A 27486-nucleotide genomic window follows, 5' to 3' on the forward strand; every position below is an offset into this window, starting at 1 on the left:
CATGTGTGTACTATAATAGCAAGATAGGAACTATGAAGCCATGAGGTTGTGAAATGCCTGGTCCTTGGAAAAAGGCAGGGGAAGAATGTGGCAGAGGGCTGGTGCCGAGCTCAGGAGTACAACCTTGGCTGAGCCACCACGTGTCCAGCCACACACTTATGCTCTGACTAGGATGAAGGAAAGAAGGGCTACTGTGGGGCTGGGTTGTGCAGCACTCTCCCAGCTTGCAATGGAGCCACAGGGCCAGGGTGCTGCTGTGGGGCTTTGCCACTCTCAGTGTCAGAGAACTAACAGTCTGTGGGCCTTTAAAGAGAGTTGGACCATGTAGAAGGATTCAGAAGAGCTGCATTTTAGGACACAGATGGATATCAGCTGTGAAGGACAATCCATAAGCATCTTGGCAGGCCCTGTTCGTCAGGCAACTGATTGAGTTGCCATCACAGATTAAGCACGGTGTCCTACAGTGCATTGAATGATGCCAGAGGTGCGTCAGTGGCAACTCACCTCCAAGGCTGTCCTTAGTATTAACAAAGGATAGTGCTGGTTTAGAGACTGGGAAGTCCCTCCTGCTCACTGTTCCTCCCCACAGGTCATCACAGGTACTTAAGACCTCGAGGACCTCTCTCCTCATCTTTCCAAATTCCCTCTTCTCCCTGGGTAAGGTTGGTTTCTGGAATCTTGTGAATGGCAATCTCGTAATTCCTATTTCTTCATGATTTTGCCTTTTGATTCTCAACATCTTCTGCTCTACAAAAGTCTAAATCCTGCAGACAAAAGCTCTGGCTTTCTGACTTGAACTTCAATAGTCTATTTTGGGGGCCAAAAGCTGAACATTGACTGTCTCTCTTTGTCACAAAAACTGAAAGCTGCTCAAAGGAATGAACTCTTCTTACTGAATACAGGGAAGGCTCTCTATCACAATGTTTGAAAGATAAAAGCATATTAATCCGTATGTTAAAAGTATTATTAATATTTCTGTTTACTTTTTTCTCTCCTTGTTTAGACAGTTCCATATTATAGGACAAGAGTCTTATCTTAGTTATCTTTAGAGTCACAACTCTTGCACAGTATCAGAGGTATACAGGGGTTGGTTGACTTGTTTTTAGCTAATTATTAGAATGAAAAATCAAAATTATAAAGATGAGCTGATTTGAACTGGGTCTTTAAAAATCATTGTAGACTTGACTAGAGAGGAATGACCAGAGGAGAGGAAATAGAAAACATACTAACTTAACCTATCTCTTACCCGAAGGCTTTGGGTTGGCATATTCACCCCTCTTTAATTCTTTCTTTTTTAAAGAAATAATCCTGTTTGCAAATGAGTGTGATGCTGGAAGCCTATACTCAACTCACGAACTAGTTTAAGAAAAATGAATATTCTCACCCTAATAATTCCTTGTTCTACTAGTTTAAGAAAAATGGATATTCTCACCCTAATAATTCCTTGTTCTTGTCTAACGAGTACTCGTTTTGTGTGTGACTTTAAACCAGTTAGTATGAAGTAGTCCCCAACTCCCAAATCTCCACAAACCTTCTTCCTGTAGCTCTCTCCTACCCCACCAGGCTACTATCTCCACCTAAACCAAGGCTCAGTTTACATACAGAAGGGGACTTTTCCTTTTGCAATGCAATTCAAGGCTGAAAAAGAGAAATTCTTTTAACATACGAAAGCACAGGAGATAAGGTAGCATAAGATGAATCACAAAAGTTCTGATTTTATTTCACAGATTCTTCCACAGACTAAACCTACAGGAAAGCCTCTTCATCCCTTCCTCACCCAGAGAAGCTGTGTGGGGTACAGAATGACTGCTAGCCTGACAAAGGAGGCAGAATCTGGGAAACTGAGGCCGGGGGTACAGGACCCAGAGAACCTGTGTGGGTGGGGGAGAAGAGTGCCGCTTGACCAGTCTTTCTCCCCAGATGCCTTTCTGAGTTATCTTAATTTTCTACTCAGGAAGAAAATTGTAGGAATATCTTACATCTTTAATAGTTTCAAATTAATTTCATCACTATCTTGGTACTAAATGAACTGTGTACAAATTACCACACTTACTTCCCCAGGCTTCTCTGGGGTTTGGGCCATAATGGAGGTCTCAAGGCAGGTCTCCTCTGGCACGTCAACAGTTCTGAATTCATGCCAATTTTGTGTTAGAAAGCAACGGGGCATGGTTGGATATGCACACATTCTAAAGACCTTAATGACTTATTTGCTATATGATAGTGGGCAAAGTTCTGAAGATTTCTAAACCTCAGTTTCTTTATCTGTAAAGTAATGACAGTAATCTCCTTCACAACAATTAAGTGGCCAGTCTGTGGCACCTCTTTCCGTGGTAGCTGTTGTTACTCTCACAATCAACCAGGCAATTTGCAGCCATGTAGAGGAGCTGTGTGTTGTTCTTCCAATTCAGAATTCTTGGCGGGGTATTTCTTTGTCCAGCTTTTATTTTTCTTGTCTCACATAGTTTACTTTTAAGGTAAGGAGAATTTGACAGCTTTATAAAAAAAATCTGGGCATGAATTTTAATATTTAATTTACTTCCAAAATGCTTTAGAAAAAAATGTGTTTTTCTGTAGAAAAGTTAAATTCATATTGTGGTATGACTACCAATTCATGTAGTAAATAAGTCTGTCACTGCAGAGGTGAATAGGAATGTAAATGTATTGAAATATCTAGACGTTTTCACCATGACAAAGAGATAACTCAAAATTCTCTTTGTTAATTTGGTTTGAATATTTGTGATTTCAATTTGATACTCCTCTATCTCAAAGTGGCACCTTTTGATAAGGAGAAATGAGGGAGTGTTCTTCAGAGAAAACTTTTGTGTTTCCTGTTGAAATTATCAGTGTCAAATGCTTATGTGAAAATAGATATTAGTACTATAGATATGACATAAATGGAATAATGCAGCCAGGTATGAGTCAGTAAAATTATTTTCTCTCTTTTCCTTTGTGTGCTTTAAAAAATATACTACTTATTACAAAGATGTATTTTTAAAATATAGAAACTAGAAAAAGAAAAATAAACATTAAAATTATTACTTGTGACCTATAGAAACTTGCAAAAATGGGGAAAAAACTATAAAATTCCAACTGGTAAATTATTGGGGATTTACACATAATTATATCTACAAATATATATCTACAAATGTGTTCATGGAGGCACTATTTAAAATATAAAAAAATAGAAACAATCTTAAAGTTCCAAATCCAGAAGATTAGTTAAATGGATTATGTTGTACATCCATATGATAGAATACCCACTGCAGCCAAAAATCGTTTCATAAAATACTTGTAAATGGTGGTAAATATTTACATAAAGAGTTCATTCAGCAAAAAAGTCAAGTTACCAAAATATTCCATGTTGCATACAATATCACAAATTTTACCAACTAGTATGATCAATAAAAAGTTATATAACTTTTAGCCACCCCCTGCCATGCCAAATTTGTAGAAGCCTAGTCACTTTCTTTTGTTTCCACTTGGCTTATTATGGAGTCCCATGGGTTTTCTTATGTCTGTCCATGCCCTTCACCTGCTACCACTCACAGACCTCACTAAACATCAAGCTCTGAATACTGTCTGCAGTTCACCACAGACTGCAGCACTGCCTCTCGATCTTGGGGGTTGCTGGAGGTGGATTGCTGGATGACTAGAGCAAGGCCTAGATGTGCAAAATCTCTGTAGACCCTTTAGAGATGACAGCTGCTGGAGCCACTTCTCCCAAACACAGAATTGTGCTGCCTTCTTACTAGAGACCTGGCCAAGCTGCTAGTTCCAGTCCTCACCATGTCCCCACCACCTCACATTGTCCTTAGTGTGGGTCTCTTCCATTTGCCAAATGTGAGTAGATTCTAAAGGTAAAAAGGAAGATACTCCAGCATGGATAATATTCAATCAAAGGCCCTGTAAACAAAATTGTCTGGACTCTCCATTTACTATTCTTGGAGGTTTTGATCACTGATTCACATGTGGCCTTTTCCCCAATGTACCAAAATAACAAAGTCCTTGACTGTGATTTGGGTAAAAAATCATCAGAGGAAACTCTCACACTTCCTACTTTTATCATTATTTTTTTTCATGGGCTCCTCTGGGGCTTTTCTGCCACCTGTCCTCAGTATACCTTCACCATCCACTGGATGTTTTATTAATTTCAAATTACGAAGTGAAACATCCATCTCATGGACTCATAAGCTCTTCTGTCAAACTCTCTGGAAATGGGCAGTTAAGAATATCATGTAAAATTTGAATCCAATAATAATCTAAGAAGTTTAGTTTATATTTTCAACTTTATTCTTTGTAGAGTGATCACGTGTGTGTGTGGGGGGGGTGTATCAGCCTCTCCCCTCAATAATAGACAAAATTTCATCTTGTATAAAAATATACAGGTAAGACTTATTGCTGTCTTATTTTTCCCTGTTCCTTGTATCCTTTTAGCTGCTAAAGGATATAAAGATATAATTTAATGTGTAACCTTCCAACTATGAATGGGCTCCATCCTCAAGCTAATTTTCCCTTCAGAAATGCATTGTCATTTTAGGTTGGAAAGTAAATTGAGCTTACCTATTTGTCTGCCTTGCCCCTACACCACCCATACCCACATTCTGAATTTTTCTCTTATGATCCTGTAAGAATTGGGTAAGATTGTTTTAGAACAACATTACAACATTATCGTGGACTCTTCTCAGTTCAGAAATTAGAAGAGGAACATGGTACCTGCTTAAATCATCTTGGGCGTTTGTAGTTTTAGAGCTCTGAAGTTTGGAACTAAAACATCAGGGGTGCCAAAAATTGGCTTTCATGGCTGTTAGTGCTATCAAACGTCAAAGACAAAAGTTGGAAAACAGTCTTGAAGTTGCCGCGTCTGTTGGAAGCTGAGACTTAGAAAAGGCATATCCTTAATTGCTTCCATCAGATATCAGCAGAGGTTGCAAGCTGCTTCAAGAACTTCATGGGAAAAGAAGAGAAAGAAGGAAACGAAGGAAAGGAAAAAACAAAGGGAGGGAGGGAGGGAAGGAGGAAAAGGAAAGGAAACCATGCGAGGGATCGTTTAGATTCCTATAGAGAGGCCTGCACACAAGCTGAAACCGGCCAGGTGCAGTGGCTCACTCAGGGAATTCCAGCACTTTGGGAGGCCAAAGCAGGTTGGATCATGAGGTCAGGAGTTTGAGACCAGCCTGACCAACAGAGTGAAACCCTGTCTCTCCTAAAAATACAAAAATTAGCCAGTGGTAGGCATGGTGGCTGGTGCCTGTAAATCTCAGCTACTGAAGCTGAGGCAGGAGAATCGCTTGAACTCAGGAGGAGGAGGTTGCAGTGAGTCAAGATCACACCACTGCACTCAGCCTAGGTGACAGAGTGAACCTCAGTCTCAAACAAACAAACAAAAAACAACAACAAAGACAAACAAAAAAAAGCATAAACCTTCTCACAGAGAATATTGTCCTCGAGGTATCATCAACCCAGGTTTTGACCCTTGATGGGGCATAGCCTACAGATAATGGATTGAGAAAATCCTGCCAGAGGAAGTCTGTAGTGATTGAAATGTACATCTCCTCCAGCTGAACCTTAAGTTTTGAGTAATTAGAAATAAATCAAATTAGAGTAATTCTTTCCTTAGAATACTCCTGGTTTACAAAAAGACAAGAGTGGAAGCATTGCTTATATTTGAACATGCTTTTCCAGAAGAAGGCTTGCATAGATATTGAAATTCAAATATATATTACAAAAAGTAACTCTCTCCAAAAAGAGCTTCGAGTGCTGAGTTTGATAAAAACACTGTAAATTTATTGAATTAAAAATGGCATCTTGAGATTTCAGGGTCTCGAGAATGACTGAATAAAACTATAAGAAAATACTCAATTGAAACCATGAAGTTTCAATTAGTAACATTATGAAAAGTAAAGAGCTTGTGTTTGATTCTTTGCTAGTAGGTGTTAACATGGTTTTAACCAGCAAAAGAAGATAGCATTGTAGATATATATGTGGCTGAAAACTATATTTAAATCAATAATTCTTTCACATGACCTTAATAGACTTAACGTTGAAAAGAAAAATGCCCTTTGGGCTGAGAATAGTTCCTAGGCTAAGGAATAAATAGGAGAAGAAGGCAGAAATAAAGATAAAGGTGGCAGCTTTAAGTTTTTATCATTAGCAAAACTGTGATTCTAGAAAATTAGAAATCACATCAACTCTCCCTCTCTTCTTAGCTAATAAATAATTTGTGCCTTTTAAATATCATGAATTGATTAAAATACATTGTACACTAAAACTGCAAACATCAATGGTTTCCCCTAAATTTAAATAACATTGTTTTGTGTGTTTTCTCTCTGTAAAACTTAATGTAATTACTACAAAAAGAAGTGGAACTGTTGGGCAGGGCATATTTTGATTCTGTGAAGAAAACTAAATGTTTAAGTTTTATATTAATATTTTGTAAAATATAGCCTCACATGCAATTGCAGTGTTTACAAGAAGAAAAAAATGATTTTTTAATGAATGAGTTCTAGCAGAAGCTGCTAATTTATATGATTTGTATAAAATTTCAGTGATGCATGTTCTATCTATTCATTTGTATTTATCTTAATAGATTACAGTTTTTAAAAATTAGATTTTAGAAGTATGAATTTAAGAATCATTAGGTTAAAGCTGCTTAAAAGACAGTTTTCTTCTAGCACTATCTTTGATTAAAATCAGGAAATATATATATATAATATTTATGGATATATATAAACATACATATAGGTACACATTTACATATATTTACATAATTATATATATATTGTATACAAGTTATAAATTAAAATTGTATATATCTGCTCATAATAAAAGTCAGAAAAGGATATTTTGATTAAAAACTTAGCCTTTATTTACACTTAGTTCTTTGCTAATCTAACTCTATGAAATCATTTGGATCTTTCTTCTGCAAACTTTGCTATAAAAATACATAGCAGGAATATTGTGTCAATAAGGGAATGTTGCATAGTGTAAAAAAGAAAAGAGTTTGTGGTTTTGAAAAGGGAGCAAGATAAATTTAAAAGCTTTAATATCAAAACAGGATTTAGAAAAGTTGCTATGTATTTGAATACATGAAAATATAACGGTTCTAATATCACTAGAAATTAAATAGTAGGAAGCAGATTTTCTTCTTTTGTATGCTAGCCAGAACTGAAATATATAAATCTTGCACTTATAAATATACATTATCTCTTTGTAGATTAACCAGATGGTGGTGAAATAAAACTCATGCACCAAATTTTGGATACTGAGCTGCTCAAGTTTTCCTATCTTCTCCAGGTGGAATGGGAGTGGGACTTCACCCCCTTCCAGGAGGTGAGCTCTGCCACCAAGAAAAGACTAGCAGCTTAAAGCAGTCACCTTCTAAGAACTCCAAACTGTCAGCTGTACAAATAGCTTTAAATTGAAAATGAGCAGAAACTGCTGCAGCAGCTACTAGGAAAGCTCTTACCAGGCAAAACTGAATGAGAATATATGAATGACTCTAGAGTAAAGAAATTCTACTGCACATACCTGGTAGTAGTCACGTCCAGGGGCGTAGAGAGGGGCTTAAGGAGTTGGAGAACCTGGGTTTAGGCAATAAAGCTGTGCTGCCTGCAAGAATTTAGAAAGAATAATAAAGACAACTAAAAATCGGTCTGCTTTTTATTATCACTGTGCACCAGCAGGTCTAGCAATGTTTGTGATAAGATACTGCTGCTACCGGGCAGGTGGCTCCCACTCCCTCTTTTACCTTGGTGCACCGTTGTCTAACAGGCACATTTTAAGGGCAGAGAAGACTGCATGGAAAACACTGAACTTCACTCAGGAGTATTGCTATTTACATTATCATTGGTATTATTATTTTGAATTTTTTATTAAAGATTGACAAATAAGCACTTTGTTTACTTTTCCAAAGAAATAATATTTTCATTTAAAGGGAAAAAGATATGATTGTTTAGAATTAAAAGTGTAGAAATACTCGGTTGCTAGAACTAAGGAATAAACATCAACATCAATATGCATCTATTTCTTAGCTTGGTTCAGCAATATAGCCCAGAAGTGATGTTTTACCACAATTTCTCTTAGAGCCTACTTACATCATTAGGTTATTATCTCTGATGCTTTTCTTCCCCTTACTGAAACCTGGGCTTAATCTGAAGAAATTGCTAATTTCAAATCTGGAGCAGGGACAAAATGTGCCTGCTCATTAGAATAAGACATTTTTCAACGATTATTGGGGCCATATCAAATGGGCACAACTACCAACCTTACAAGATCCCCACTAGCCAAAATTGTTATGGTATAAGCATCAAAAAAAGAATATTAATTAGTGTTGATAGAAAAACATCAAATGTATGAAAAGCCTTAAGTCTGTAGTATTACGTAAAATAGAAAATCTGATCTTATTCTAAAGAGAATAAAACTTACTCATTGAATCTCGTTACTCAATCACGTTGGTATTTTTAACTCATTTATTATTTCAATGAACAACATCGAAATTAAAGAATGTCAAGTAAATCTGTAAGAGGACTGAAGGGGACCCATCATTAGAAAAACCTCATAAATCGTGATCACTAGTAAGACAAAGCTATTAAGTTAAAATTTAATGAAGTATTCAAATATCCACATCAATTGTATATTCCCAAGAATATGAAAAATGGGGCAATCCATTTGAAAGTTATTTAAAATTACTTAAAGTTAAAAGGAGTATTTGTTTGCCCAAATTAGGAATTACAATATTATATTGAATCAAATGATCACAGAGGACATGTATGATCCACTCCAGAATTCTGTGAGGGAACAGAAGAATGAGGTAATATGTTTAACCGGAACCCAGGGAAGTGGGCAAAGACATCATTTCTTTCATGAGTTATGGAACCCCTGACATAACAATTATAAATAAAGGTCAGCATATCTCAACAAGGTCATGAGCAAGAATCTCCTCCACATCTTAGTCCAAATGGCAGTATTTAATTACCTCCATTAACTGCAATGGTAATTCTTTTTTTTTTAATATCAAGCATCTATCAACTTTTAGAGTATTTTAATTCAACATGAAAAACTTTTGAAAGGTTCAAAAGTATACTGTTAATATTTTTAAATTAAGAAATAATCTGTACATACTTGATATTTTGTGTAATTATAAACTGTAAAACAAGTTATCTCCTTAGAATAAATCTGATGAGAACTAAGTAGTTAAATAATTAGACTCAGGATTTTATGTTGGAATCTCGTTAAGCTTATGTGCAGTGCTGATGTTTTTAAAAGAACTTAAGCTCTTCCCCATTTACAAATTTAACTTGTTAAAGTTATACAGCTACTCATCAGGAAGATTTTATTTGAATTACTTAAAAATTTAGTTGAAGTCCTTACATAGGAAGTCAGTTTAATAAATACAGTTTTAGCCTGTAATCCCAGCACTTTGGGAGACCGAGGCGGGCGGATCACGAGGTCAAGAGATCGAGACCATCCTGGCCAACATGGTGAAACCCCGTCTCTACTAAAAAGAGAAAAAAACTAGCTGGGTGTGGTGGCGCGTGCCTGTAGTCCCAGCTACTCGGGAGGCTGAGGCAGGAGAATTGCTTGAACCCGGGCGACGGCGGTTGTAGTGAGCCGAGGTCCCACCACTAGATTCCAGCCTGGCGCCTGGTGACGGAGTAAGACTCCGCCTCAAAAAATAAAAATAAATAAATAAATAAATACAGTTTTAAATATTTACATATTAAAACATCATAAATTAAGTTTGTGTATATAAAACCAACTGTTATTTAAAATTTCATAAAGGGGATCAATGAAGTGAGGAACTTATAATAATACTATTTATAAGGCAAACTTAAAAACATAGAAAAGAGCCCCTATCCATGCTTTTACTTTCTCCTCTGGCATCTGCAGAGGACAAAGAGAAGGCCACCAAGAGGCCTAGAAGAATATATGGAGATGCAGGACACAAAACCTTAGGATCTGTGGGCTCCAGTATACCTGGCCATCCATGTTCTCCTCCCTCAGTGCCCCAGCCTCAGCCCTAGTTGCCACAGTGGACAGAACCGCATGCTGCGAAAAACACATTAGAGAAAATGTGACTGTCTTAGCCAAAGGAAAGAACTTTAATGTTTTACTGAATAAACATTGTAAATGCTTTCACATGTATGTTATCACCACACCTTACAAATTGCCTTTTGCAGTTTGCTAACTTAGGACTCCTTGTTTTCCCCTGATCCCAGCCTTCATCTGAATTGGAGGCATATTAGGTTGAAGTATGTTTAAACAGAAACGTGAGACTTGACGTGCTAAGAAACCACAATATAGTGGTCAGGCAGCTTTTGGAGGTAAACACTTCTTGTCTTTACTTCTTGTAAAACAATGATTAATAAACAACACATTTTAACTTACATTGGGTATCCTATAACAATGTCTGTATAAATGTATGTATTCATACCCACATTCCACCCACAAAGAAATTAAAGCCACTATGAGTTTGTGGCATAAACTTTAAGGAAATGTTACATATGTGGCTGGCGTTACATGTACTAAGACAAAGTTGCAGTAGACACGGGTTATAATGCCTAATGTGTTTGCTGGTTCATTTGTTCTTATCTCTACTCTGGGAGTCTCATACATTTTGGCATATAGATTTCTCTCACTACAATATTAAAAACTATTGAAAAATATTTGTTACTTTTATTATCTTCAGAATGAGTTTCAGTTTATAACTGTGACAATTTCCACAGTGGCTGTGTTTTAGAGAAAACACACACACATACATTTTATACTTTTCTCCTTCCTATACAATTCAAGAGTAGATTTACTTATCCAAAACAGGTGCAAACACGATGGGTTTATTTTCTTTGTATTCAACATTTAATAAGCACTTTCTGTCTGATATTTCTTCCAATAATGTACTTGTGTTAATTCATTAAATACTCAAAACTGTAAGATAGGTACCAGTACTAGTCTCATTTTACAGACAGGAAAGTGGAGGCATTAGGAGTTTAAGTAACTTGCCCGTGGTCCCATAGCTAAGATTTAAATGTATCTGGGATTCAAAACCTGCAGGGGAGTCTGTTTCCAGAGTCTCTGCTTCTACCATTATGCAATACTGCCTCTACTCCATGATAGATTTTCACTTTGTAAAATAAAAAGCAGAGTGGTTTAAATTATGATTCAGCTATTTGTTACATGTGCAGTTTCTTTAATGGTTTGAGAATTGGGATGCTGCACCTTTCTTAGTACCCGTTGAAATAAAAATCTCTCCTTTGGCACTATCCTCTGCATGCCATTCAGTGTGACAAGACAAGTACTATGCAGTCATGCCACTGACATCAGTAGGTCTAACAGTTCACCAGAAATCACGTGCTATGCACCTTCGAATCAAAGCCAGCTGATGCTATTTAGGTCCCTTTTTAGAAAACTTATTTTTTTAAACAAAACTACATATTTCTGAGAACCTAGATGCCAATTTCATGTCCATTAAAAACATTAGAAATCCCTTTTTGGATTATAATGGGAATGCTGGTAGACCCTTCCCTGCATGGAATTGGGTGGGTGGTACTACCGTATATAGCTGTCATCATGGCACATTTGTGCAATAAAATTAAAATCTTGGTCAGGAAGCTTGATATTTTTGATTCACTCTTCTCTGTTATTGCTTATCATCCTTGAAGATATATTTTTTGGCATTCTGAAAACAAGGAATCTGGTTACTATTGCTTTAGGCTATATAAATACACCCTGTTTATATTAAAATGATAGGCAAATATACTTAAAGTTGGAAAACATGACCACAGAAAACATTTTTTTCCTCTCATTACTAAACATACTGATACATTTTTATTTTTACTAAACTTAAGCCCATGGCCAAAAGAACCTTCTTCACATTTTAACACTTTCAGAGATCCCTTTCATATGGCCTAAACATATTCTATTATAAATATTACTGTGATTATAAAATTAGGGAAGTATGTATTTTACAAGCATGCAATACTGCAATATATCATTTAGTAACTGTGAATATTGCAATTCTATTTTTAAAAAGAATTGCAAGTATTTTCATGGTTTACCTTCCAAAGCAACCAGCTTTTAAGACAAAGCAATGAAGTAGAAAGAGGAGTCAAAAAGAAATGGATTTGAGTACTGACTTTACCATCTACTAGCTATGTGACTTTGAACAAACCTTTTAATCACCATGATCCTCAGTTTTTAAAATATTTATAAGGGCTAATAATATCTCCTTCCAGGGTCATTGTGAAGTATACCGAATGAACACATATTAAAAACCTCACAGAGTGGATACTCAATAAATATTACTCCTGTAGAACCCCCATCTCCTTTATATTTGATCAATTTAGCTAATTAAGTTATATGTAATTTATTTGTGCTTGAATATCCATCCACAATTTTGAAAATTACATAGAATTCATACTGACAAACATATTACTCTATTATTAAAAAGCAAGTTTGCTCTTCATATAGATTTATAATATTTACATCTTTCTGTACATCTTTTGGCTAGTTTTATAGTTTTGGAAGGCATTATTAATGCTGTGGTTTTTACACAACCAGTTCCTAGCAGATACGAATTGTTTGTGTAAAAGATTTTAACTCTAAATAATAAATCACAATAATTATGCATCAATTGCTAATTTTTTCTACTCTTGGGTTTCTGGGAATGATTCCCTCCTAATTGGTATGATTAGATGATAATTTAGCAAATTATACTTACAATGTAAATTATAGATAAATCTCTAATTGTAGAGACACTGTTGGTGCCCTGCATCTCATCCCTTGGGCTACTTCTAATTTTAGCTACAGTATTAGATTTATGCAATGCCCCACCTTAAGCAAGTGTCTTCACCTTTGTTTTCTGCTTGCCAAGCCAAAAAGCCACTGGAGTCTACTTGGCATTTGCACACATGAGGACTAGAAATCTAGGGAAGTTACCAACCACCCCCTCCGTACTTCTTCAACCAACAGGAAATGGGAACTATTTTATCAGTGTCCTAACTTCGATCCTTCCTAGAATGTAATGCCTTTTATATTCTACTCAGAGATCCTTACGGAGTCAAGCCCTGTTGTGTCCAGCAGCAACTTACCAAATCCACTCTTCTATTGGGTTTCCTCCTTTCCTGCTTTGTTCCTCTCCTTCCTCACTCCTGCTACCTGGGATCTCTCCCAAATAAACTACCTACACCCAAGTCTTTGTCTCAGACTCTGCTTTTAAAGGAACTTAATATAAGATCCTGACCTTGCAGCTCACCTCTTAAAATTCTTTACTCCCTTTTTCTTCCAAGAAGCCCAGACTTTTTAACAAGATAGCCAGGGAAGATGCGTCAGGATTTAACCTATGTCTAATCTCCTACCTTGTGCTCTACATGAGTAAACTCTAGCCGTACTCAACAACATGCCATTTAAGATTATAAGTAGGCTCTCAAATGCCTTTGTATTTTTACAGATGCTTTTCTTGGCCCAGAATAATACTCTATGTATTTGTTTTGTTTGTTTAGAAACATGATCTCACTCTGTTGCCTCAGTTGGAGTACAGTGGCGCAATCATGGCTCACTGCAGCCTTGAACTCCTGGGCATAAGCAATCCTCCCACTTCAGCCTCCCAAGTACCTAGGACTACAGGTGCACACCACCATGTTCAAATATATGCCTATCTCTCTCTCTCTCTATCTATCTATCTATCTATCTATCTATCTATCATCTATCTATATTTGGGGGGGTAGAGATGGGGTATTTCCTCCCTCATTTGTTTTCCATCCTCAGTTCGCTAGTATACCATCCCCTCCACCAGCCAAATCAGGTATTTCTATGCACACTGCATACTCTGATTATATTACCATTCTTTCTGTTACCATGATTATAGAATTTGATCTAAGAATTGACAAAAATTGGTGGATAAATATTATTCCTCAGTTTCTGAGCCTTGTTAGTGAGAAAGCAACTCACTTTAAAAGGAAATAGAATTAGGTCAATGACCTAGAGTGGGGCTGTCACACTTTGCAAATAATTAAATTTCTGATAAATAACATTTTAATGCATATCTTATATCTTGCATGATATATACTTTAAAATGTACTCATTGATCTGCAATTTAACTGGAAATCATGTATTTTATCTGACAACCATGGCCTGGGAACCATGGGCATGCTCATGCAGGAAAGAAAGGCACAGCACTAGGTCTCCAGCCTCTTGCTTGGAGGCTTTGAGATAAAGGATCTCAGGGAAGCCACAGTTAAAGCAATCTGGCTGGCAGGGGAGAAAGTAGAATTAATATTGAGTAGTTGCTTCTAGGCAATATAACAATAACCAGGCTGATACCTGGGAAATAACTGCTATGCTAATCCCTCCTTCTCACTACTATGAACTCCTTAAGAACAGGTACTGTGTTGTAGTCATTACAGATCAGCACTATCAAGTGCAGTACTTTTGACATGGTAGGTATTATATGCATTTATGTATATATATATAAAGTATTTAGTATGTAACATATATTAATATTTATGTAAATATGTTTGTATATAATATATGCATGATGATTTAGAGAAGAAAATTTGAAATATGAAAATGTTACTTTCTGGTAAGTTATCTACTTTATAAGAGTTATTAGTACTTAGTATCAAGATTTTGATTTTTCTCGTTATTATTTTCCATATTATCTCTTATTTCAAAACACTTATTTCTAGAAGTATAAAGCAACAATTTTAAAACAATTTATACTTTTTTTCTTTTTCTGCTTACAATATGATTAAATTAAATATTTTAAAATGTCTGTACTCTCAGCTACTTGGGTAGCTGAGGTGGGAGGATCACTTAGCCTAGGAGTTTGAGTCCAGCCTGGGCAACATAGTAAGACCCCATCTCTTAAAAAAAAATTGATGTGGGTCTCTGTCTGGATCCTTATACTATAATAAGAAAAATCACTTGCAAGCTGCATTTTTCTCTCATGGATTTACAAACAAATGAGGGATCTTTTTTTTTTTTTTTTTTTTAACATTCCAGGTAGTTGACTAAAGAATAAAATCTACCAGAAATATTTTTCAAAACTATTAACCAATATTAGAAGAACAAAAAAATTATAAGCATGCTATAGGGACATGCATAACAACTGACTGAATGAGAAGTTCACATGAGAGTCTAGGTATTAGTCACCACTTTTCAACTGTCCTCCATAAAGACATGACACCAGCGTGCCAATCTTCTTCATTGTCTTTTGGGAAGTAATATCAGCTTTTTCAAAGTTTCTAAGAACAAACCATTGTTATGTTCAAAACTGTGCTAGGGTTATGGAGAATAGGTTTTTAAGGTTAGTCACAGACATCACTTCACCTCTCAGTTCAGTTTTTCTTTGTACTAGAAACACATTAGACATAAAATATAACAAGACACAGTGAACACCTAGATGAGTTAAAAACCACACTTCAGGGAAACAGATGGACAGGTGAATGGAAGAAAGATGGGACATTATACTTTTTACTTTATTCATATCTTTACCATTGAGCATCAAATTCTCATTTTTAAAGTTCGTATTTACCAAATTGTAAGGACAATTAGAAATCATGATTTTCTTTAATTTTCAATTTAAAATGTTTTCTTTAAATGTTCTATCATTAAATATTTGATTGATTGTGATTATTTGGTGAGTAAAAGTTAAACCACAAAATTTTTCAAAAAGAGAATATTCTTTACCAATACTATTGAATCCCTCATTCCCCAGGAATCTCAACATGTTTGAGGCATACATGATTTTTATAATTTGTTTAAAATTGGAGAAAAACCCTTTTAAAATAATTCCCCCTGATTTTATCTGTATGGATTTGCTCATACTCTCTATTAAAACCATTAAAATCTGATTCTTCTGTCAATGGAACTTGGGATATTGCATCAGTTAAACCATAATAGTGAATCCTGGAATCAAAGTGAGAATAATATTTCAAATCCATCATTAGTGCTTCAAATAACAAAAGCTGACATTTTGTGCTCATTTGCAGTCGGCAGGAATTTGGCAGGAAGATATCACATAGAGGGTTTCAGAAATTTTTCACAGAACTGATGGGACGTCTGTATGGTATTTTTCTCTGATGAAGAGCAAACTTTTGTAACCAGTGTGAATAACAAGATTAAGGCCAATATGTGCCTGATCAGACCACTCTTCTACACCTAGAAAAATTAATTATCCAGAACTGTCCTCTCTACAGCTATGCAGGCAGAGATACCTGTGGCACTCATGATGATTTTATGACTAAATTTTGTCACACTTGATTTTCTGTATCGAATACCTTGGCGATTGGGCAGATCACTTTCCACTATACAAACGCCCCTTTTTGTATTTGATATTCTTTTTAGAAAGTACACAGAAAACGCCTAACCTAGCAGTCAACTCCTTTTTCTTATGATAGTCTTTACATATGAAAACTAATCTGCTATAAATAAAACAAAATGTTATTTTAAACATTTTTTATGTAACAAATATTTACCATGTACCTACTATACAGCAAGAATTTTTATTAGCTATTAGGATATAGTTGTAAAGAAAACAGGGTTTCTTTTCTTACTTAGCTTAGGTCCTAATGGGAAGAGATGCCATAAAGAAACAGACAACATGCCATGTTGTGGGATGTGTCCTGAAGAAAATAATAAAGAATGTGATGGGGAAAGCATGGTAGAGAATCATCAAAGAATGGCAAGCATGGCCTCTTTGATAAACCATGATGTGAAGGAGTGGGTTTTGTAGCTCTGAGAAGAGAGAATATTCCTGACAGAGAAACTAGTCACATATAAAGGTCCTGTGGCAGAAATATGGTCAACTTATTTGAAGAATTGCCCATGTGGTTGGAAGGGCCTAGGTGTAGCACAGACATTGGTAGGAGATCCAGTCAAAGAAGTAGTGGGTGGTCATATGACAGGGGGATTTATAGGCCATGATAAAGACTTTGGATATTACTAGGGGTGGATGGAAAGAACTGGAATGTTCAACAGAGGAATGGCAAGCTCTAAGGCGATTTCAAAGGATTGCTTAGTCTATTGTAGGGAGACTAGATTATAAAAGTCTAAGTTTGGAAGCCAGGAGACAGTAATGCAGAGGTATGATTGTGGCTGAAAAGAGGAGTCAAAAATGACTTAAAGATTTTTGGGGTAAGTAACTGACAAAATACAATGTATTGGGATATAATATTGAAATGAGGAAGATTGGATAATAAATTTGGAGAAAGTCATTAAAAGTTGGTTTTCATACATGAATAAACTTGAATTGTTTGTTAGACATTCGTGAGGTGTCTGGCAGCTGATACACGGATCTACTAATTGGAGAAACTGTTAAGGCTGGAGAGGCACATTGGGAGTAATCAGTACATGGAGGGTATTTAAAGACATGGGCATGAATGAAATCACTAAACAGTGACTGCAGATAGAAAAGAAAAGATGCACTTCGAGGTTTGAGCCTTGAAGCATCCAACGTTTAGAGGCTGGAGAAATAAAATAGGTCAAGAAACCAAGAAAGAGTGGACTAGCAAAGTGACCAGGGAACCAAGAGACAAAGGTGTCTTGGAGCCCAACTGAAAAGGCATTCTGAGAAGAAAAAAAGTGTTCAATGGTACCAGGTGTGACTGAGAGATCCAATAAAGTATAAATAAAAAATATGTGTTGGACTTGGCAACTTATAGTCATTAGTGACCTTAAGAAGTACAATTTCTATGTGCTGGGTAGGTGGGCAGTGGTGTGTTGGTAAATTTTCAAAACTGACAATCTGGGCAAAAAAAAAATCCCAACAACTCTGATATGAAGCATTTTCCAAGTTGCACAGTGTAAACAGAACCATCATGGCTAATTTCAAGCTTACAACATGACCTTTCTTAATACAGAATTAGAAAATGACGCACAATTGGCTCTTGCAAGCAAGAGAAAAGTGGTGTGAATAAAAAATTACAAATAGAATTCTATTTAAGATATACATGCAACAAAGTAAAAATAGCTTATTTATTTTAAGATATATTAGAAAGTTATATAATATATGTCTATAAAATGTACATCCTTGGAACTAGTTACAAGGTCTTGCCGCTTGTAGATATCATGAATACATTTAATATTTGCTAGAGAGTTTTTCGACCTAGCATTATTAAAATACCTTTACATATTTTTATGCTTTCTAAAAGAAAAAATAATCTCTAGATTTAGCCTTGGACACATGTAATGTTGTATCTACTTATTTACTGACACTTGGGCAGTGTACTAAAATGGTTATTTCCCTTTCTTGTTCTGGGTTTGTTAGTGCTAAAAAAAGAACATCCACTAAAGTGTGCAACTAAAAGAAGCAATAATATGAATAAGCAAAATAGACTATAATTGTATATATAATATACAAAGCATTGAACCTCGAATATATAAAGAACCTTTAGAAATCAGTAAGAAAAACTAAGTAGCCAATAAAAAGGTGAGCAGGGTAAATAAGAATTTCATTTCATAAGGAAGGAAGCTCAAAAGGTTTATAAACACAGGAATGCTCAATCTAATGAGTACTCGGAGAAATGCAAATTTGAATGACAATAAGACACAGTTTCATGCTCATTGGATTGGCAAAACTTTAAAGAAAGGACATTGTCAAGGGTGTAGAGCACGAAAAACTCAGATCAGGATATAAATTTATATAACCAAGTTACAAAGCTGATTGGCACCAATCGGGAGAGTTGAATATGCATACAACTTATAATTTAATATTTAATATTCTCCAAAAAAGTGCCTGCATATGTAACCACAAAACTTGTATGAGGATATCTAAAAGAGCACTGCTTATAATACCAAAAAACAAAGAATAAACACTTGAATAAATAAATTGAGGTAAATTCATGTGATAGAATACTGCTAGCACTGATGATAAATAAGCTACTGTTAACATGCATCAACTTAGATGAATCTCAAAAATGTAATATTAAGTGAAAGGAATAAGTATGATTCATATATATAGTATGATGAGTATGTATGATAATAATATATATAGTATGAATGAATATATTATATGAGTGAATATAAGATATATGTAGTATTCATCTATATACTATGATTATAGATAGTATAATGAATACATAGCCTTATGATGAATGTATATATATATATATATATATAGTATGACTTATCCTATAAAAAGTTTCTTTTTAAAGGCAAACAAAAAATATACATACATGGGTGCTTAAAAATATAAAGAAATAGAAGGGGCTGGTTAACACAAAATTCAGGATAGTGGCTACTTCTGGGTGGTGGAGAGAGTAGATGATATTGGAGAGTGATATATAGAAGGTTTTAAATTTACTAATAATGTTTTGTGTCTTAACTTTGTTGGTATAAACATGAATGTCCATTTTATGATTGCTAAACTGGAAATTTTTTATGTTGCTTTGTGTGCACACAATTTTATTCCTGCAGAATACTACTCTATACATATAACAAAATAAATAACTAAAGGGAGAAGAAACAGTAGATAGTTTAGAATCTTCCAACCCGGGCAACATAGTGAGACCTCATCTCTACTAAAAAAACATAAGTTGGCCTGGTGTGGTAGCACGTGCCTGTAGTCCTAGCTACTCGGGAGGTTGAGGCAAGAGGATCGCTTAAGCCTTTAAGAACGAGGCTACAGTGAGTGACGATGGTGTCATTGCACTCCAGCCTAGGCGACAGAACAAGAATCTGTCTTTTGCAAAAAGGAAAAAAGAATCCTTATCACTAATCTAGATAAGCAACATAGATCTGGGCTATGCTGGAAAGAAAGGGAATGGAGACAAAAAATGCAAATGACAGTAGAGAACATAAAGCAGTCACACCTGTTGGCTACTGGACAATGGACATAAGGGAAGGAAAGTAATTTAAGGTGTCTCCATGCTGTGAAATCCAGTCAACATTGAAAGACAGCAGCGTTAGAGAGAAAATGACATAACAGGCTAGATGCGGTAGCTCACGCCTATAATCCCAGCATTTTGGGAGGCCAAGGCAGGCAGTTCGCCTGAGCTCCACAGTTTGAGACCAGCCTGTCCAACATGGTAAAACCCCATCTCTACTAAAAACACAAAATTAGCCAGGTGTTGTGGGACATGCCTGTAATCCCAGCTACTTGGGAGGCTGAGACATCAGAATCGCTTGAGCCCGGGACGCGGAAGTTGTGGTGAGCCAAGATCATGCCATCGCACTCCAGCCTGGGCAACAAGAGTGAAACTTGACCTCAAAAAGAAAAGAAAGAAAGGAAATGACATAACAGCAGGCAGAAGCAGAATTTCCTTTATTGGGGAGCAAAGTCAGAAATGGAAATTAATATTTGAGAGTCATTTGGTTATTATCACAATTGACTATACATTAGTGGATACATTATCCCAGGGAAAGGGTATAAAATAACAGGATAGAGAATTAGGCTTGCAGGAATTTCCTTAGCAGGGAATAAGGAGGGAGTTAAACGAAGTCTTGCCCTCCCAGAGTAATATTTTGAAAACCACAAAATTGAACATATCACCCCATTGGGCAAAACTCTTCATAGCTTCAAATAATTTCTAACTCTATAGCCTTCTACGAAATGCTATGTATGTTCTGATTTTATCTCCAGCCAGCTCCAGCTCCTATGACTACCACCTATCTGCCAGCCACACTGAAGTACTTGCCATCTTCTCCCACTGCTACGTGACTTTGACCTTGTACTTTCCCTTCTCCCTGGATAAAGCCTTATCATCCACCAGATCCAGCATCCCCTCCTCTTAGAAGCCTCCCTTTACCCCTTTAAGTTGATCAGAAACCCCACTTTTCCATCTCACAGCAATCTTTCCACCACTCTATTATGCATTTATCGTACTCTTCTATAATTGTTTCATTCTTGTCTCTTGTTTGAAGATAGGGTTAACTTTCATTTCTGTACTCACACTTCTTAGCTGCAAGTGCACTAAGAAGGCCTTTAATAAGTGTTTGCTAAATAAATGAATGGATAATTAAATAAATCAGTAATAAATGAAATAGCCAAAGAAGGTTCAGAACACTTTTATTAGGAGAGATTTGGGAAGGGGAGTGAAAGGTTAATAAAATTTTGTTACACTCAGCTTATGGGGAATAGGACAGCAGAAAACACTTGATTTAAAAATAAGGTGGTAAGAGACATAGCCTCCAAGTGAACTCCAGCCCCAGAACTGCCTGCCTCCAGTGGGGTCCTAGCACTATGATCCTAGTGACAGAGACCAGAACCAACATGAGTAAGACTTTGGTTAATGTGGCTATCTACCAAAAGCCCCTATCAAGCTGCTTCAACCTCATGATGGGCTTTGTGATGGATTGCAATGTGTTTGTGGCAGCTCTAAAGCACCTTTTCCTGTCTCAAGATCAGAATACAGGTTTGAACCAGACATGGTGGCTCATGCCTATAGTCCCAGCACTCTGGGAGGCCAAGGTGGGAGATCGTTTGAGCTTAGCAGTTTGAGACCCGTCTGGGCAACACTGCAAAACTCTTCATCTACAAAAAAATACAACAACAACAACAAATTAACCAGGCATGGTGGCATGTACCTGTAGTCCCAGCTACTCTAGGGGCTGAAGTGGGAGTCACTTGAGCCTGGGAAGTGGAGGCTGCAGTAAGCTGTGATCATGCCATTGTATTCCAGCCTGGGTGATAGAGCAGGAACCTGTCTCAAACAAACAAATACAGGGTTAGGTGTTGATGGGCAGCATTGAGAAAATCATGATACAGGGTGGCAGCACCTTTGGCACAGCTATGGCCATGGAACAGCCATCTGTTGCTAACCAGGGAAGTGGTTGCTGGCTACATGTATGCCCTCCCATCAGTACCAACCCACGTACTATAATAAAGCAATGTCTTTGTGTAGTCTGACAACAATAAAACAACACCAAAATAACAAAGAGGTGGTCAGTGGTGAGCTCCAGGACTTTTAAGTTCAGCAAGTGCTTTGGCCAGAAGCCATGTGGAGGATGGGTGAGGAGTGCACTGTGAGCACTGAGGGTTAAGTGAAAAATGGAGACACCATGGGACTATTTTATTTTATCTCCTTTTATTTTATTATTTTGAGACAGAGTCTCACTCTGTCACCCAAGCTGATGTGTAGTGGTGCAATCATGGCTCACTGCTGCCTTAACCTCATGGGCTCAAGCAATCCTCCCACCTCAGCCTCCCGAGTAGCTGGGACCATAGGTGCACACTACCACACTTGGCTAATTTTTGTATTTTTGTAAAAATGAGGTTTCACCATGTTTTCCAGGCTGATCTCAAACTCCTGGGCTCAAGCAATCTGCCCCCCTCAGTCTTCCAAAGTGCTGGGATTACAGGCATGAGCCACAGCACCCAGCCACCATGTGATTAATTTTAGGTGAAAAGTCCAGTGACTAAAAGCAACAGTGAGGTTATGCAGACACTTTGAGAAGAGTGTGGACACAGACATGCCTGGGAGAACCAATGATGGAGGGTACACTAAGAAGGTGCCACTAAAGAGCAAAAGGGTTAGTGGGAGCTGGAATGTGATCTTGGGTCAGTGCACTGGTAAGTCTATGGAACTGAGGATGCCAATCCTTTTTTTTCAAATACAGTTAGTGAGAATGCATTGAAGGTATGAGCTTGATGACCTCTGCCTGAGTTGATGTCATTTTTTAGTGATTGCCAGAAAAATGAAAGCTCTGTAATTTAGGCTGAGTGAGCTGGGAAAGAATAAGCAAACTAAAAATGGTTAGTTGACTTCAGGGGATAGAGTTGGTCCCCTGGAACCAGCTCCTTCTAATATTAAGTGACTCTCAGTTGCTGCTCCAAAAATCGTGACAATGTCTTTGAATTTGGTTTCTGTAAAGAGACTGGGACTTATTAAGCCCACCACAGCCCCAAATTTCCAGCCATATTAGGTATTTGCGAGAACCCTGCCCTGCAGAACGTGATCTAAAGGCTGCCAAAATGAATGGCAAAGCTGCTGCGTATCAGGATATCATTAGTGGATTACTTCTATCTAGAGATTACTTTCAAAGATTATTTAGCAAACTGTAATTTTAAGCCTATTCCATGTAACTGCCTTGAGAAAGCAATAAGAATTTGAGTTGCTATGGGACACTCTAGAGAGAACACAGAATTCACAAAAGTATCAACAAAAAGTAACTATTAAAATACAAGTAAGTACAGAGATGACAGTGCTAGATCCTGAAATTTAGAGAATTGATTTGTACCCATTGTAATAAAACTAGTCATAGTGCAAAAACATGAGCACAATTATGACATGTGAATATTATCAAAACAACTGACTAGATGATTTTTTAAAATAAGAGGACATTCATTGTCCAGTGTCACAGAAAAAGTTTTCAGACTGAAATTTTACTTGCCTCACTAGCTGGCCTCATTATGACAAAATAAGTTAGAGTTCTCAGAGCAGTTTCTTCCACGCTTTGAAGAAATTAAGACAAGTTTTTTCATCCATTTAATAAGTCTTTGATTTAGTGTTACCATTGTTGCCCTAAAAAATAATATAGCAACTTTCTACTATTAGGGAACTTTGGGGCAGAATTTTACTGCAAGTGAGTAGTAAATACTAACTAACTGCTTTAACATTCAATTTCTTATGTCTTAGAAAACTTCCTTTTAGGCAATTACCAATTAATCATCAAAATATTATAGACTCCTACTCTGTGTCTAGTTAGATGCTTGGCATTGGCAGTTATAGACATAATATGATAGACATGGTCTCTGTTCCCATGGAGTTTGTAGTCCATTGAGGAGAATGTGCAAAATGCAAGTAATTGCAAGAGAGCTGAGAATCTTACCAAAGGTTGAGTACAGAGCGCTATGGGAGCATGTACCAGGGAATTAACCAATTTCCAGCAAATAAAAATAAATAATACATGTAGATGAGAAGCACCTTAAAACTGATTGTTTTGGATTAGTTTTCTTCAGTACATTGCATGTACCAGGGAATTAACCAATTTCCAGCAAATAAAAATAAATAATACATGTAGATGAGAAGCACCTTAAAACTGATTGTTTTGGATTAGTTTTCTTCAGTACATTGCACATAAATATTTCAAAGCCTTAACGTTTTTATACCTGGCCTCTTCCGCAAAATGGTTTGAGGCAGTTGATATTTCAGTTAGCAAATTAGTCTTACGTATCTGTGAAATGAATGCAAATACTTTTATTTCTCTTATCAATAAACTTTAATTAAGCCACCCTAATTCTTCTTGTTAATTTCAACCCTGTCATCCTTTTCAGCTGACAAAAAAGAGCAATCCATCATTCCAAAAGGTACATATCTTTGTGCCTTCTCACATGTACCACATTTTTGGTTGAAGGTCTGTCTAGATGTCTGCTTCAGCAATAAATATTTTTCCTTTACCACATGACAAGCATTTAATTGACAATCTGATAAATGCTACCAACAAGAAAAAAAAGCTATCAACTCTTTTCTCCAGTGTTCTATCATCAATTATCTCACCATTCAGAATATCCATAAAATATTCAGATCACTATGTAATAAAAAAGCTGTGGATGTATGCCATTGTGAGATAGCATATGTTCAGCAGCAAATGCTCAGTGACCTAGGAAGTGCTTCTTCCTCTCATAACACATGCCTTGGACAATCTTAACAGAAGTTCTGAAGTGGTAACCACAACACGCTTCCTTCCACGACAGATGATGCATCCTGTCATTTTTTAGAAAAGTGATTTAATCATTTCAATGAAATGTTCTTGAAACAAAATTAAATTTTAGCAGTTTACATACTTTCTACCTGATACTGTGCTTTTTTTCACATACTAGCCTTATTGATGGCAGGATACAAGGAAAAGCATGTTACAAAAACAAGCTCTAGTTCTACATGAAAAGTATTTTTTTTTTAAATATGCATTTAAGGCTAAGTACACAATCGTTTAACCTCCCTGGGCTTCAGTTTCTCCTTCTCTCAAATGGTTCAAGGAGTCCGGGATTTGACAATCTGAGCTTTTTCCTGCAAAACTATTTTTATGTGGAATAAAAGGGTACACTTTAAGAAAATATTACTGAGTAGTCTCAGCCATAAAAAGGAATGAACTAAGGACATGTGCAACCACCTGAATGAGATTGGGTACTATTATTCTAAGTGAAGTAACTCAGGAATAAAAAACCAAACATCATATGTTCTTATTCATAAGTGGGAGCTAAGCTATGAGGATGCAAAGGCACAAAAATGACACAATGGACTTTGGGGAGTCAGGAGGAAAGGGTGGACTGGGGTGAGGGATCAAAGACGACAAACAGGGTATAGTGTATACTGCTCAGGTGATGGGTGAACCAAAATCTCACAAATCACCACTGAAGAACTTACTCATGTAACCAAACAACATCTGTTCCCCAGTTACCTATGGAAATAAATTGAAAAAAAAAAAGAAAAAAATTACTTAGTAGTCTTGTAGAAAGAAGATTGGACTTTGTCATATTAATTTGAAAAGATAAAACTGAAGAGAACTAAAGGAATCATTTAGTCAAATCTTTTCATTTTATGCATGAAAAACTGGAACCAAAAGTGGTTAAATAAATTGCCCCAGGCTACACAAACTGTTTAGGGGCAGAACTGAGATTAGAACCCTGCCTTCTTGACCCCTGGCTTAAATTTTAACAACAAAGATGGTATTCCGAAACCTGTTTCTTATTTGTAAAGACTGGTTGAAATTAACAAATGATGATGGCTAACATTAAAGACATGACATGACAAATTAGAAGAAAGGCTAGTCTGAGGAGTCTGAAACTTCAGATCTGGGCTCCTCACCCACCTTTGGCCTATATAGCACCCACCCTTTCAACTGCTGTGTCAAAACAGTTAGATAATCTCATGAATCTTTATATATTTATATGCAAATTAAAGTAAAATCTTAGGGAAAAGAGGATAAATAAATTCAGAATACAATATTAGGAACAAAACCAACCAGCAAGACTCAATATTGTGTAGTTCAGGACTCAAGAATTCAGGCATTTGGCATCTTACAAATATGAGTTCACATTTCAGCTATGCCACTTCAAACTGTTTATTTACTTTACCTCTCTGAGCCTCTGTTTCCTCATCTCTCAAATAGATGTAATAATATTTACCATAAAGACTAGCCAAGATTGTGTGTATAAAACTCATTTATTGTGTCATCCCACCGGTATATAAATATGAATCAATTTAACCTTTTTTCCATAAATATCTTTCCCTAAATTGTGGCAGTTCCTTTGATAACATCGTAGTCACATACCCTAATTGAAAACTCACCTTTGCTTACAGAATAACATATTTTTGGCATATCAGAATAGTATCCATATAAGCCTATTAGACTCGTTCCTGGTGATTTTAAAACTTCAATCTCCTGGCAGCAAACCACCATGGCACATGTACCCACCTATGTAACAAACCTGCACATTCTGCACATGTATCCCAGAAATTAAGTATAATTTTTTAAAAAAAACTTTAATCTCATAATTTCATATTTTGTCAAAGCTCAGACTTGGAGCATGTGAGTAGGAGTAGAGCAGAATGTGCATTTATATATTTTATGTGTTGATTCCTCTCTGCCTTTCTCCTGCTTTCTATTCCCACAGTCTTCATTCTCTAGGATTCAGTCACTTCTAGGATGTCTCTCTCCCTCTATCCATTAAAGAGAGAGAGATGATTCTGCTCAAGTGGGTGCTATTTGCAGGTGTAGGGAGGAGGCTTTGCCTGATGCAAGATCACAGAGCTCCTGCCCTTTCTTTTTACCTGTTGCTTCATATGAAGCCACTGCAACCTTTGAGCTCTTGGACCCCCCTGAAAGCTACGGAGAACTGAGATGGAGGGGGTTGACCCATCTTTGATGTTCTCTACAACTTGGTCTCTTCAAACACCTATGGCTCTGGCAATTCTTATAAGCTTCTAGGCTTCAAAAATCTCTAACACAGCAGTGGAAACCTCAGTTCTCAGGGGATATTAATCATGTCACTAGCTTCTCTAAACTTGATGCGTTAACACTGGCCCTATGTGTATATGCTGAACATGTCTTGTTCTGAACAACCTGATAATATGTCTGGGTCACCTGGCCTTGGCCTCCTGCTTCTTCCTTAATTTAACAAACTGTCCCCCACTGCCATTCCCTCTCCTAGGGGCAGGCTTTTCAAACATGAGCCAATCGGGAGACCATACTCCGAACCACCTCCTTAATAGGGCTCCCATACTCTCTCAGCCACTATACACCTGCCCTAGTCACCCCAAGGCCAAGTATCAAGCAACTAGGGGCATTCCTATGCACCAGAACCTACTGAAATTATTTAAACTAGCCATACTAAGACTGAGTGCTTGTCTCATCTGCTTCTTCTCACAGAAACTGCAATAAAGGCTCTTTCCCACTGTTCTCCCACCCCTGTCTCATGGCTGTTCCATGACTCCTGTGTGGTCCCTGATGGCACAGCAAGCCCTGCCTCTTGAAACTGTGAGTACTACACTATTTTTTCAATGGCAGTCATTTCCTTATCCATGGGCCTTCCTATCTCTCAAAACTGAGTTT

Source organism: Saimiri boliviensis, chromosome 5 (assembly GCF_048565385.1).
Source record: "Saimiri boliviensis isolate mSaiBol1 chromosome 5, mSaiBol1.pri, whole genome shotgun sequence".
Lineage (NCBI taxonomy): Eukaryota > Metazoa > Chordata > Mammalia > Primates > Cebidae > Saimiri > Saimiri boliviensis.